At 40.8% G+C, this 13,958-nt stretch overlaps 1 protein-coding gene across 2 annotated transcripts in view; it reads left to right on the forward strand.

Annotated features, from left to right (window-relative positions):
* The window catches only part of LOC145662658 (transient receptor potential cation channel subfamily A member 1-like), a 426,395-nt gene that overhangs the window by 109,791 nt on the left and 302,646 nt on the right, over window positions 1-13,958 (forward strand). The window lies entirely within an intron of this gene.

Raw genomic sequence — 13,958 nt, forward strand, 5'->3', positions numbered from 1 at the left:
AACTTCCATACGTTACCTTGTTACGAACATGTGTGGCGAAATTTGGGTTACTGGATTTCAAAATAATGCCTCGGCGTGTCTTAAGAATTTCACATATCTCAGAACGAGGGACGTACTTGACTAATGCTTGAAGACAGCACGAACAGTGTCATACTTTTGATCATAGTCGGTTATCAAGAAGTTGTACACGGGATCTGACTGGTATTGCTGCTGTTGATTATTGACAAAAGTGGATGCCCAATCCATAGAATGGCTGGCAGCTGTAGTCTGATTAACATTGGGAGTTATTCATTGCTTCTTTGGATCTATGGCTTATTCGCCATCAGAGAAAGATCGAGAACGAATCCGATGTCCTTTAGTGATGCAATCAGCGTAGGTAGACGATATAATAGTATTACCGTCTGAACGACGTGTTCCCGTAACAATCCGTGGTTGCGTCTTTTGGCGACCGTTAGGCCCGATGTTGAGTGGTGGAGGTTGTAATCCTAAATCCTGACCGAGATTCATAGATCCGTTAACCTTACCAAGGTCTGTCATCGTGATAGAGTAGCCGAACGCCGAAGCCCAGATGAAGATGAAGAAAATGAAGATGTTAGATGAAGTTCAAAAAACAAGACACCCTCGGGAAGTGAAAACTTTCGTCAGACCCCTAAGTATTGTAATTGTGCTATGGTTGCAAGTACGTATGCTATACTTGGTCCTCGCTGGCACAGTAACTGACACAAAAGTGGTTAGGTTTCTTGGTAAGGTATATACACCAAAGATTTGTTTGTCCGTCGTTCCGCTAAAGGGTTTTGCCCTTTCTTCGGGTAAGTGCTTTATAGAAAAGGTAGTTTGCAGTTTAATGTGGCTGGTCGAATAGGTGCACAAGTATATAAGATTTATTTATTTATTAAATACATATACACACAGAGAGGTGATTGAAGGGTGACAATGACATCTAATGAGCTACAAGCATGATATAAGCATGAGACAGCAATATTGTAGAAAATAATACATTTATTACCATGTAGTGCTGAGGTAAGACGAATGCAAAACGGGAATGAATATAGTACAGGAGGCAGTATGGAGAGAAGGAGATGAAGATGAAATGCAGTGCTCTGAACGCCACATCAGAAGGTACTATTTCTTAGTACTGACGAATGCAAGTTATCTTCTGTTCCTGGGGCGATTCAGGAACTGATGAACACAGAGGAAGCCCATGTTAATAGGTAGTTACGGTGCGTATGATGGATATATGAATGATGAAAGCTCACGTGGTTCGTAGATGTGAAAGATTTCGGGATCCACTACAGCATCATCCAGTTGCAAATGATAAAGAGTCATGAAGTGCTGTAGGAGAGTATCAACGTAAGTTGAGGGTGCGTCGTGATCCCGATCGTACCGTAGGATATCAAGTAACATGGGATGCTGCTGGTCAATTCGCAAGCAAACGTACCGAGTACGAAGCTGTTCGAGATGGTGCAATAAAGGTGGAAAGTCAATCAGCTCGTAAAGTAACCGTGTCGGATGCGGTAAGCTGATGCGATGTGCTAGGTGTAGAGCATGGCGCTCTAGGATAGCCAACTTCTGATAGAATTTTGGCGGTGCAGATGTCCAGGCAGTGTGACCATATGTTAATGTACTGCGCATAAATGCTTTATATGTATGAAGTACAGTTAACGGTTTTAATCCCCAGGTTGTACCAACTAGGCGCTTGAGGAGGTTGAGCCGATTTTGCGCTTGGCGTATGATCTTGGTGAGGTGTGGGATCCAAGTAAGTTTGGAGTCTAATATGACACCAAGATAAGTAAGAGTATTTGACGCCACGACAGGTGTATGATCTACTTGGAGGTTTAATCGACTTGGATTCCTGTGTATACGTGAACGGCGTCTACGTGGCAGGAAAACAATAGTCTGAGTTGTGGTAGAATTAATACTTAATCGCCATACATTACACCAGTCAACGAATGCATCAATTGCCGTTTGCATAGTTTTACTGATGGATTGTCAAAAGCTTGCGGGCTGTCGTGAAAAAGGCGGTGTCGTCAGCAAACTGAAATATGTTGATGTTGTTTGGAACAACAAGGTCGGCAACATACAATAGGTATAATAAAGGAGACAGTGACGAGCCTTGAGGAACGCCAGATTGGCTGAAGATCGGATGAGAAAGTGTTTCGTTAATAGAGATATATGCTAGTCGCCCTAGTAAGAAAGAATGGATGAATCTGATATACGAGGATGGTAGAAAATAGTTATGGAGTTTGTATAGTAAACCAGGGTGCCAAACTTTGTCAAAAGCTTTTTCTAGATCAAAGGCTACCAGACAAGTAGGAAAACCTGTGTTGTATTGATCATAAACAGCCGTAGGTAGTCGTAATAACTGATCCATCGTACTAAAATGAGGTCGAAAACCGGCTTGATGAATAGGAAGTAGATTATGAGTTGTAAGATGAGCGTGCATGCGGCGGACTAGAATGCGTTCTAATATTTTGCAAATGTAACTGGGGAGATGAATAGGGCGATAGGACTTTACGTCAGTTGGAGGTTTGTTAGGTTTGGGAAATAAAAGAACTTTTGAGTATTTACAGTCGATTGGAAAAAATCCAGTTCGCAGGATGAAAGTATATATGGCGCTAAGAAAAAGTAGAAAAGCAGGTGACGCTTGCCTGATCAAAACATAGGTAATAGAATCAAAGCCTGGTGCAGTGTTTCGTTTACGGAGCAATGTTTGGCGAATATCACCTGGTTGGATCGGAGTGGTAAGTTGATTATTGGGTTCTAAAGAGTAGCTGATAGATGGGCGCAGAGAAGCAGATGTTGGATCTGTACGTCGGTTTATTGAAATTTGTAGGCGCTGCGGTGTATGCCAACCAGGAAGAGGTGTAAAAATATCTTGAAAAAATGAAGCAAACGTATTCGCTTTACCCATATCAGTGATCACTGCCTGATTATTGTGAACAATGGGGTATGGTGTGCGGGATACTGTCCCGGTGAGTTGATGAAATTTGCGCTAATATTTACTGGGGCGTGATTCACTTGCAAGTGTGTTGCAAGTTTGAATCCAATGGCGTTTCTTATAGGCAACAATATAATTGTGCGTAATTCTAAGGTATTGGCGATGAAGTCGAAGCGCTTCAAGATTACCCGTAGCGAGGTACTCACGATGTGCTCGACGAGAGGCGGATATGAAAGGTAAATAGTGCGGAGGCAATTTTGGTTTATGTAATTGTACTTCGGCTGTTGGAATGGAACGGTGTGCTGCATCTTGAATAGATTCAGTAAGAGCGGCTATTGTGTGATCAAGATCACATTGTGTAGTAGGCATGAGTAGTGTATTAATAGCATTGTCCAAATCAGAGCGATATTGCTCCCAATTAGCTCGTTTGTAACAGAAAACTTTCTGAGGAGGTAGCTTAGGTTGAGAGAGGAGAGCAGTGAAGTGCAAGTTTGATAGGTACATGATCACTACCTATAGGATCGAGCACATCGATATGTATACTCTGCGATAGAGATGTTGATGTGGTGACAACATCAGGAGTAGTATTGCTGACGGGGCGTGTAGACTTCGGTAAAACATGGAACTCGGCAACTGTTTCAGTGTGAAGAAACTCAATAAAATTAGTTTTATCTCGCTGTGACCGGCTATGAATGTTTAGATCCGCCATGATAATGTAATGCCTAAAGATAGAATCGATATATCGAAAGAAGTCATAGTTGATTGCCTTGCCTGGACGAAAATATATGGTGGCGAAGGTGACAGTGCGGCCTCGAAAATAAATAGTCGTGACATTATGCTCAGGAAGATGGTGTGTGAGCTGGAGTGGAACAGTAACTGCTCTATAAGGAAGTCTTTGGCTAACAGCTATAGCTGTACCTCCGTAGACTCTTGGAGCAGATGGAGCATCATGTCGGAGAAGATGATATTTCGGAAAATAACAGGAAAGATGTGGTGCGAGATAAGTTTCGTTAAGTTCAAAGGCTGCTATGTGTTCTTCTTGGAGAAGTGTGAAGAGCACGTGATGGGTGAAGACTGATCGAATGTTGAGAAAAAGTAAATTATAAGCCATAATAATACGTAGTATACAAGTGTATGTAGCAGCGCCCATATTAAACATAGACTTCGATTGGTTGAATTTGAAAGTGAACTGTAGGCCCGATATAGGAAGCATGAAGTTGTAAGTTAAACAGTAATTTGGCTGAATACATGATCTGATTCAGGATGTGGTTGCGGTCAAAAGGATGAATATTTTGTAAAGAAATTGTAAGGAAGCGTAATAGATCTTCAACAGTTATTGGGTGGCGTAGCGAATTTGCTGGTGGTGTTCGAGTGTCAACAGAACGTATTGGTACAACAAGTTCTGGCTTAGTTGGATCGGGTTTAGGCTTAGCTTTGCACTTGTAGCTATAAGTAGGATGTCTTTCAGAACATCGGTCACAATGTGGTGGTTCCTTAAGATTAGGGCAGCTTTTTGTCGGATGTTCCAGTGAACAATAGCCACATTTGATGGTATTCGGACACTCAGATGTCGGATGGGAATGGTATTGTTGGCACTTCTCGCATCTAACCGGCAGAGGTGCTGGTGTGCGAGATGGTTCCACTTTCTAACGACGGCGGTATATATATGCACCGTGAAGAAGAAGTTGGTCGATCAACTGTTGTTGATCAGTAAGAATGCGAATTAAGTATTTTGGCCCCTGGTTGTTCTTGATACGTATACAGCGCTTGACAGGTAGTCCTTCTTTATGTAATTCAGAGTAGATTTCCTCATCGGTGAAGTCGGGTTCTACGCCACGAATGACAACTGATAACATTGGAGGACGCCGTCGTGGTGGTGGTGGTTTTCGTCCGCTCGAGTTTAAAGTAGATATTTTTGCTTTCGACCCCAAAATTTCAAAAGTAGCCTTGTTGCGGACGTGAGTGGCGAAGTTTGGATTGGTCGATTTCAGGATTATACCCCGACGCGTCTTGATGATTTCTCGTATTTCTGAACGAGGAATGTACTTTACAAGTTGCTGAAAGAGTTGCTTTACAAGTTGCACTGTGTCGTATTTTATATCATAATCAGTTAAGAAGTTATAAATGATTTCTTGGTGAAGCAAAATTTGATTTTCAGCAGAAGTGGATGTCCAATCCATATTAGTACTCGTATTAGGAGCAGTAGGATCTGCGAGAGGTGTGAGACGTTGTTTCTTTGGATCCAATGTTTGCTAACCATCACAAACAGATTTCGAGCAAATTCTTTGTCCGTTAGTTACACAGGTTGCATAAGTAATTGGAACACCGGTGGTAGCTTGTACTAGTCGTGCAGTGCCGGTAACAATACGCGGTTGCGTTTTTTGCCGACCATGTGGCCCGATATTTAATGAAGATGTTTGAACGAGATTCGACTGTCCGGGAGCATTGCCTGGGTCCGCCATAAGGATGAAGAGTACTAGGGCCGAAACCCAAACGAAGATAAAAGAAGATGAAAAGATGATTAGATGAAGTTCAAAAATCAAGGATCCCTTCGAAAGCGCTAACTTTCGTCAATCCGCTAAGTGTAGTATTTGTGTTATGCTCAGAGGTACGTTTTGCAATACCTGGTCCTCGCTGACACAATAACAGACACAAGAGAGGCTAGATTTCTTGGTAAGGTATGTACACCAAAGAATTCACCTTCCAAGCATATCAGAAGTAATAAGTAGTTGTCAGTGAGAATTTGCAATGAGCACAGCTTTAGAAAGTATATTTGACATGTTTGCCATGTACCTAGGTAATAAATAACGTAACATGTTCTGCTGTAATCGGTCACGAAAAAAAATAGTTTTGTAAGCCTAAGAACTGTCGGACAATAGTTACATGAGTACAGTCTGCCACCTTTTAGTCTTATATCCTAGCTCAGCGGACGTTACCGAGTTCTCACAATCATTCAGCGGTCATTCGTCGAAAAGTCTCTATAACACCGCCTGGTGGGAAAAACGATAAACAATAGTTTAAACACATGAGAGTAATTGTAATTTTACTTGAACGTATAAATTTTTACCCATTTGGTACTCGCCTCGGTTACCCCTAGTTTCGGGTCATGTGAAAACAAGAACAAATGACGTTCACCACGCGAAGAGTGAAGAATTGTGAGTAATGCAAAGCCTATCCGTTCCCGCCACACGACCATAAGCAGGGATAACCGCCACGATCAGCGTATGCCACACCCGTCGCAATACCGCTTTCGCGGTTACGCCGACAAAACTGTCATCGGTCCGCCAGTGGTTGCAGTTACTCACCTGAGTCGATGCCTCACGCCTCGTTGCCGTTCAAAATCCGATTATATACCGCCATAGCAACGATCGGCCTGACGATGTGCGGCAGGCAATTGCTCATGGGGGAGAAACCCGGAGACACCAGTACAACGATGTTGTCGAACACGAAACCTTACATGATTTGAAATCGACTCCAGGACTCCTGGATTCAGATCTGAATGCTTTACCACGCAACCACGATGCATCAAGGATAATGTTAAAAGAAAATGTTTACATATCAACAGTGTTCGAGCTGTGGGAGCTTGTAGCTAAGAGCTTGTGTCTAGTAGTCGCCAAGTGTATTTGACCACATGATATAACTCACTTTCATTTGTACTATCGGTAGCTAGTGCAACCTCCTTCGATTCTAGTGCAGCCACGTCTTTTCCAAACAAATAACACTGTGTACATCCTGTATTTATGTTGTTCGCTCCCGATATTTCAAACAGTTCTACATACATTGTGAGCTAGTGGTCTACTATGCCACGCTTAGTTGCATGCATGGAGAGCATGCCCGCGACCGTTCGGTCTATTTAATGGACGAGTTCCGCAAGAATGTAATGCACCCCGCCCGTAGTTCCACAATATACGCTATTGTTGCTCGTGCACGAAGTGCACCGTCAAGATTTGTCCCTTAACCTTGACACCTAAGTGTGTAACTCCCATTCACTGAGGGAGTGGGATATGCCCACTGCGCGGCCAGACCGAAATCCTGAGTGCCTTCCAGTTAACCTACTGGTTGAGGCAGACTGCTGGGCGAGTCAGTCCTACCATGCTCTGCAGGCATGGCGCCCGAGAGTTATTAGGCGAGCTCACCTCCCGCCCGTGTTCACCGTTACCCAGATTCCTGGGATTGGCTCCCACAAGCTACCGATTCCCACGATATGACCACAGCCCGGCAGAGTCCAACCCAATTCCGTGGCCCAAGGCAATGCCCGAGGGGGCTTGTTCAATCCCGGCCCTGCCTACCACTATCGTTCAACTGGCAACCGCCTTGTCGTGTAGAGGTACCACGCACACGTCGAGATATTCCCTATCTCATCCCGGACCCAATGGTACGTGTTGAGTCACCATTTGAGTTTGGTGCCGGCCCATATCCCACAGTCTTTCCTCCCTTTGGCAGGATCAGAACCGTTACCCAGATTCCTGGGATTGGCCCCTCCCCACCTCCGTTTGGTCCCACTGCAGGCAGGAGTCCCACACTCCCCTCCCGGTAGGGTCGTCCGAACAATACGGGACTTCCTCTAATTACGGTAGAGGTACACCGTACATATCAGAGCCAATGACTGATGTAGACCGTTTGCTCAAGGCAGACATTGTCATTTGGGAGCCGTGTCTCCCGAAGGAGCCGTGTCTCCCCTGGTAGGCCCGCCCATACAATATGGGGCTACCTATCTTTAGCGTGTTTAGGTATTATCTGTCAGGAAAGTAAATGTACACCTGTTTTTCGAGTCTGGCATTCCTGCTCTCCATCCGTGGAGAATATGAGAATTAAATCAATCAAATGTTTACGGAGGGGCAAAAAGAAAAGTTTAATCTGAATAAGACATTGCAGAGGGACACAAGCTGTGAATACGAATAGTGCATAGTTAAAATAAATAACGACGCCGAAAGAGAAAGCCAGAAACATCTGTTAAACTTAGAAAAAAGAGTAAAAATTGTTGAAGTGGGAACATAAAACATAAATACAAAAAATACGCCGAAAACTAAACGTTCAACATGTCATGATCTTGGTGTAGTGGTTAAGGTGCTGGCTTACAAATGCAAAGGTCGCCAGTTCGAATCTTCGGTGAGGACATTTTTAAATTTTTTTTGTTTATAATACATGCAGCTCATGAGAGATGGTAAAAGAGGTCGTATTTAGTCTTTCGTAGCAATTATTATTGGTAAGGTTTAGTACTGATAATACTTTTTGTCTTTGCGTATTGCTTTTATTCTTTTCTTCATTTCAAAAGAGAAAAATATCCGAAAAAATGCCACCAAAATTCCTCATATTTTGAATGTAAACGCCATTTGCAATTAGTAAAGAATAAAAATTGAACGTTCCGATGTAGCTGCAAAAAGTAAAAAGAAAAACATGGAAGTAGACCATACTCATGGTTATTAAAAATACAATTTCTACATGCCTTACACCTCCCGACCACGTTTCTACGTTAGCAAGTAAGAGGTTTGTGTTTAGGTTAGGCTGGTCAATACGTTTTGCAAAGGGGCCCGGTTTAGCTCTGACGCACCACAGGTGTGAGAAGGGAGCAAAACACTTTTTCTCTCTCCCTCTGTGTGTCTGTTTATCTATCTATCTGTATATATATAACACTATTTGTGAATGCCATAACCACCCTAATTTTCAGCGGATTGAGATGAAACTTGGCACAAACATTAATTGTTGAAATATCTTCAGTTCGTTAACCAGAATAATCAGACGAAAGTGTTCAAAATGGCGGTCCTTTAAACTCTTAAAAACTTCCAAGGGAACCAAATTTCGCCTATAAATTGGTATTCAGAAAGTTTGAATAACTTTCCCTCTTTTACTGAAATATTTGTGTGCAGAGACTTATTGAAATATTGGACCCGATAAATCGCATAAAGAATGTTCACGCCCTTTTCGCTACGGTCAGGCTTTTTTTTTTCTTGCAGGAGGGGGTTATTTTCGTATCGGAACAAGATGATTGTTAGTGATGATATGAAATTACACATTGAAAGTGAAGTAACTTGTGAAACGTGTTATTTGAAAGAATAATATAATAAATGTGCTTTCCTCTAACACAGAGAACTGTAAATCATGTAATTCGAGTTCGGGAGCCTGAATGGCGAGGAGTGTTATTTGATTTGCTTTTTAGTAGGCCTAACACATTGCATTGCAAATAAAGGTAGGCAACATTAGTGGTAAGTAAAGCAATAATAATAATAATAATAATAATAATAATAATAATAATAATAATAATAATAATAATAATAGGTGTTGTTTGTGGCAAGGCAATATCTTCCAATTGTAACGCCATATCTCCCTTACAAACAAAATATTAGCAATTTATATCGAGAGAACGGGAAACTGTTGAGTGATGGGAGCAACGTTGGACAGTATGCACTCATAGTACTCAGAAAAATAAGAGATTTCAATGAAAAATGAACGAAGAGTCATTGCCGTGGGTAGTCATGGAGCCAAGCAGAGTCCTCTTTAGGCAAAATGTCGATAACTTATATCGAGAGAACAGGAGGTGATAGTGAGATGGGACCAACGTTGGACACCGTGGACCCATAAGGCGTATCGAAAAAATTAGGGGAGAGTCGGGCACCAGCCAGCCTTACTTATTTCCACATAATAATATAAAATTATATTGTCGAAAGACACACACGAGTTAGCTAGTAATATTTCATATTATTATTATTATTATTATCGACAGCGTCTTTTCATTACGTGTGCATGTTTGACATGAAGCCAAAGAGAAGATCCATCATTCGTAGAAAGAATAAGAATAGCCAGTTACTTTAATTGTGAACGGCGGCGAAAAATACGAAGAGTGTGACAACCTTAGCGAAAAGAAATAATACTTTCTCTCAAATGGATAAAAAATCAAGCCGAGATAGATTCGAACTCGCATGGACGACGCGAACAGCCAGTTCATTGTCCACTTTTTTTTTTAACTGACTCACCGAACGTGTTTCAGTAACTTACTTATTGCTAATTTTACTTGCTTCACTCGTTTAATTTGCTTATTCTAATAACTTATAACGACAGGGACACGAACACAGAAACATCGAGGACAGTTAAAAATCATAGATGCTCTCCCGCCGGGAATCGAACCCGGGACACCATACACCAAAGGCGCACGTGCTAGCCACTAGACCAGCGGGCAGGGCACTGCTTACTCTCTGTGTCGTTAGGGATTACGACCACTGTATTGCAAGCTATCACTATCCGGAATTATTACTTTTCGGACTCCCGAAAGTAAAACCGGACAAATTCCGGAATTCGGAAAATTCCGAATTTGAAATAATTCCGGAATTCGGAAAAATCCAGAATTTAGAAATTTCTGATTTGTTTAACATTCCGGAATTCGGAAAAATCCGATTTTTTTCGAAATCCGGAGTTTTTCTCAATTCCGGAATTTTCTAAATTCCGGATTCCTTCCGAGTTCCGAAATTATTCTGAATTCCGGAGTTTAACTGAATTTCATAATTTTCCGAAATCCGGAAAGTGAAAGTTCCGCTTCCAAAAAATGAATTTATTTTGGTTAATATGAATCGTGGCGGAAATAAGTCTTTGACCAGGTAATGGCAACTTCTTTGAAAGAAATGGGGTGTATGAGATTTCAATCTATATATATAAAAGAGAACGCACAAATCCTTTGTGAACTCATCACGCTAATACGGCTGAACCAATTTCTTTCATTTTTGGGGGGTTATTAGGATTTGGACCCTAGATGGTTTTTATCATATCACTTTAATTTTTAATTACCAGTGTCTTGAGATAATTGACCATTCAAGTGTCCATACGTACAAATCCTTTGTTATTAGTTCATCATAGGTAAAAATAAACGTATTTATATGCAACCCGCATGACCATGTGACTCGGCGGGTTAACATAAATGACAGGCGCTATAATTTTAACATTTACTGCAATTTGAAAGCGAAAAAGTAAAAATTATCTAAGTAACAAAGTTTATTGCGTTCCGGGGTGACCGCAGCGAAGCGGGGTGAACGCTGCTAGTCTGTCATATTTGTAGTTTCGTGTGGAGAAAATATAAACTTGTGAACCAGCGGTTTAAGAACAACTCAAGTTATTAATGTAAACTTAGCCGATTTCATAAAGGAAATACGAAAGACATTTTGAATCGAAGAAATATAACATACAAGTTTGCAAGCGGAGACAAAGAAACCTTACGTAAGCAGACTAAAAACGAATCTTTTACCGCATAGCGATCGCGGTTGAGTGGTCAAGGTGCTTGTGCGAATGCACATTGTAATGTTTTTTTTTTTTTTTTTTGTTTTGTTTTGTTACTTTAGGATTTTTGATTGCGATTAATCAGCGATAACATATGTTTTATTATATTCAGATATTTGAATACTCGGATGTTTCAATATTTGAACTATCAAATCTTCAGGAATAGTAATAATAATAATAATAAACTAATAATAATTATTATTATCTCGTAGAAGATTAAAAGCTAGGAGCTAATTATCGCTCAGGTCATACCATTACAAGCAGAAGCGTGACATTTGGAAAGAATATTTCAGTTTGGTTTAATGTTGCTCACAAGAAGAGGACTTTCTCATCTCGTTTCTAAAACAAATAGAATAACATGAGAATTAACATTTTACATTCGAGACGGGTCAAGGCTAACTCAAAATTTTCGTCTCTCTTTGGAGATGAGAATCGAGACGAGACGAAAAGTATCGTAAACATTTCCCTTCTTGTCTCGATTCTCGAAATAGTGTATGTCCATTCTTTAAGTAACAATTGCTCTGTAGACTGAATCTTATAGGCTATTTCGTTACATTATATTTCAGAGCTCATTGAATTACGCTCTGTGTAGGTATTTTGTAGCAAAGCTTTTATATTTACCTCTGCATATCCTAAAAATTAGTTTATTATATGCCTTACTGTTGCGTGATATTCAGTTATATTTATTATAGTTATTTCAACGGCAAGTTTAAAACTTTTATTATTATTATTATTATTATTATTATTATTATTATTATTATTATTATTATTATTATTATATCAACACCGTGTATAATCTTTAAAAGATATACGGTTTGTATCTGAATAGTAAACGCTAATTGACTGTCGATCTCGGTCGTCGAGAAGTCTTCAGGAGGGAAGGACATCGGTCACGTTCTGAGTTTGAGTTCCGAAGGGGCAAGTTTTCGGACTCGAGCCAAAAATTGTTAAAAGTTATAGGCTTCAGCCAAACATGTTCAAAACAGCTGGGACCGGGTTTAGGCTTCTCAACGGCTCGAGCGGCTCGGCTTACAGCTCATTCACTATCGAACCGAACCAAGAAGTGAGCCGAGCAACAGCTCACCCAACCGAGCCGATTTGAGCCATCGGCTTAGTTGAGCTGAATCGAAACGTGCCGATGGACTAATTTCAACTTAGCTGGCTTGAACCGGTTCACATGAGCCGAGTAGGGGAGCTATCCCATCCGAGAAAGCTCGAGCCATCGGCTCAATTGAGCTGAGTCGATGGCTCGTTCCAACTGAGCCGGCTCGGGTCATCGGCTCATCCCAACCGAGCCGACTCGAGCTGTTCGCTCAGTTGATACGAGCCGAGCCGGTTGATATAGCTACCCGAGTTGGTCTTCTGCTTGGGCTCAAAAATTCGACAGTGCAGGTCTCAGCCTTGATTTTAAGAACAACAGTATATACTTATATTGGTGATTACGACATTTGAGGCTGTATCGTAATAATAAAAAAAAAACCCTTGTCTTCTCGTTATTTAGACGAGACGAGATACACAAAAATTGCCAAACGAGATGCATTAAAATTACGAGACGAGACGCACCCCTGTCGTGAGCAGCACTAAAAATTATTCCACATTAGTGCTTACATTTCTCATGGCTTTCGCTTTCCAGTCTAATCAGGCCATTATTTAAAAAAGAGTTAAAACGAGCTGAACGAGCGAGCCATTATCAAACTCGACTCAACGCGAAACTCGCCCTGGAAAACAGCTTGACCTTGATCGCTACGCGGTAAACGATTCGTCTTTAGTCTGGTTACGTTAGGTTTCTTTGTCTCCGCTTGCAAACTTGTATGTTTTATTTTTTCGATTCAAAATGTCTTTCGTATTTCTTTTATGATGTCCGAAAAGTTTACATTAATAACTTGAGTTTTCCTTAAACCGTTGGTTCACAAGTTTATATTTTCTCCACACGAAACTACAAATATGACAGATTGAATTCTCATACTCTATTTCTTTCAAAGGAGTCGCCATTACCTGGTCAAAGACATTTCCACCACGATTCATATTAACCAAAATAAATTCATTTTTTGGAAGCGGAACTTTCACTTTCCGGATTTCGGAAAATTATGGAATTCAGTTAAACTCCATAATTCAGAAGAATTCCGGAACTCGGGAAGAGTCCGGAATTTAGAAAATTCCGGAATTGAGAAAAACTCCGGATTTCGAAAAAATCCGGATTGTTCCGAATTCCGGAATGTTAACGAAATCAGAAATTTCTAAATTCCGGATTTTTCCGACTTCCGGAATTATTCCAAAATCGGAATTTTCCGAATTCCGGAATTTGTTCGGTTTTACCTTTGGGAGTCCGGAAAGTAATAATTCCGGAATTTGCTATCTCTAGTTTATACACAACCTTTCAGAAAACTAAGCTAGTAGCTGCCTACAAACAAACAAGTAATGCAAAGCATTTTGTATCCTGCAATACGTCATGTATTAAAATCCGACAGCACTTTCAGTATCTATCCAGAAATTGCATGTATCTAGTTACTGGAAGCTGAGGTATGAAGAATTGTATTGTGTCTTAACTTTTTGTGTCTTATACAACCATGCAAACCACTGAAAATCTAAACGGCTTTCGTTAAATCCAAGTTGTAGTACTCAAAGTAACATCCATTTGTGTCTGTATGATCGTGATACTAAAGCTTACTATATGACAGCGTTAGTAAGTCTTTCTCTGCTCTCCCGTAAAGTTGTGATATGATCTACTACAGAATAAAGAACCAATTATCAATTTAAC

Source organism: Thermobia domestica, chromosome 1 (assembly GCF_964235325.1).
Source record: "Thermobia domestica chromosome 1, izTheDome1.hap1.1, whole genome shotgun sequence".
NCBI classification, from domain to species: Eukaryota; Metazoa; Arthropoda; class Insecta; order Zygentoma; family Lepismatidae; genus Thermobia; species Thermobia domestica.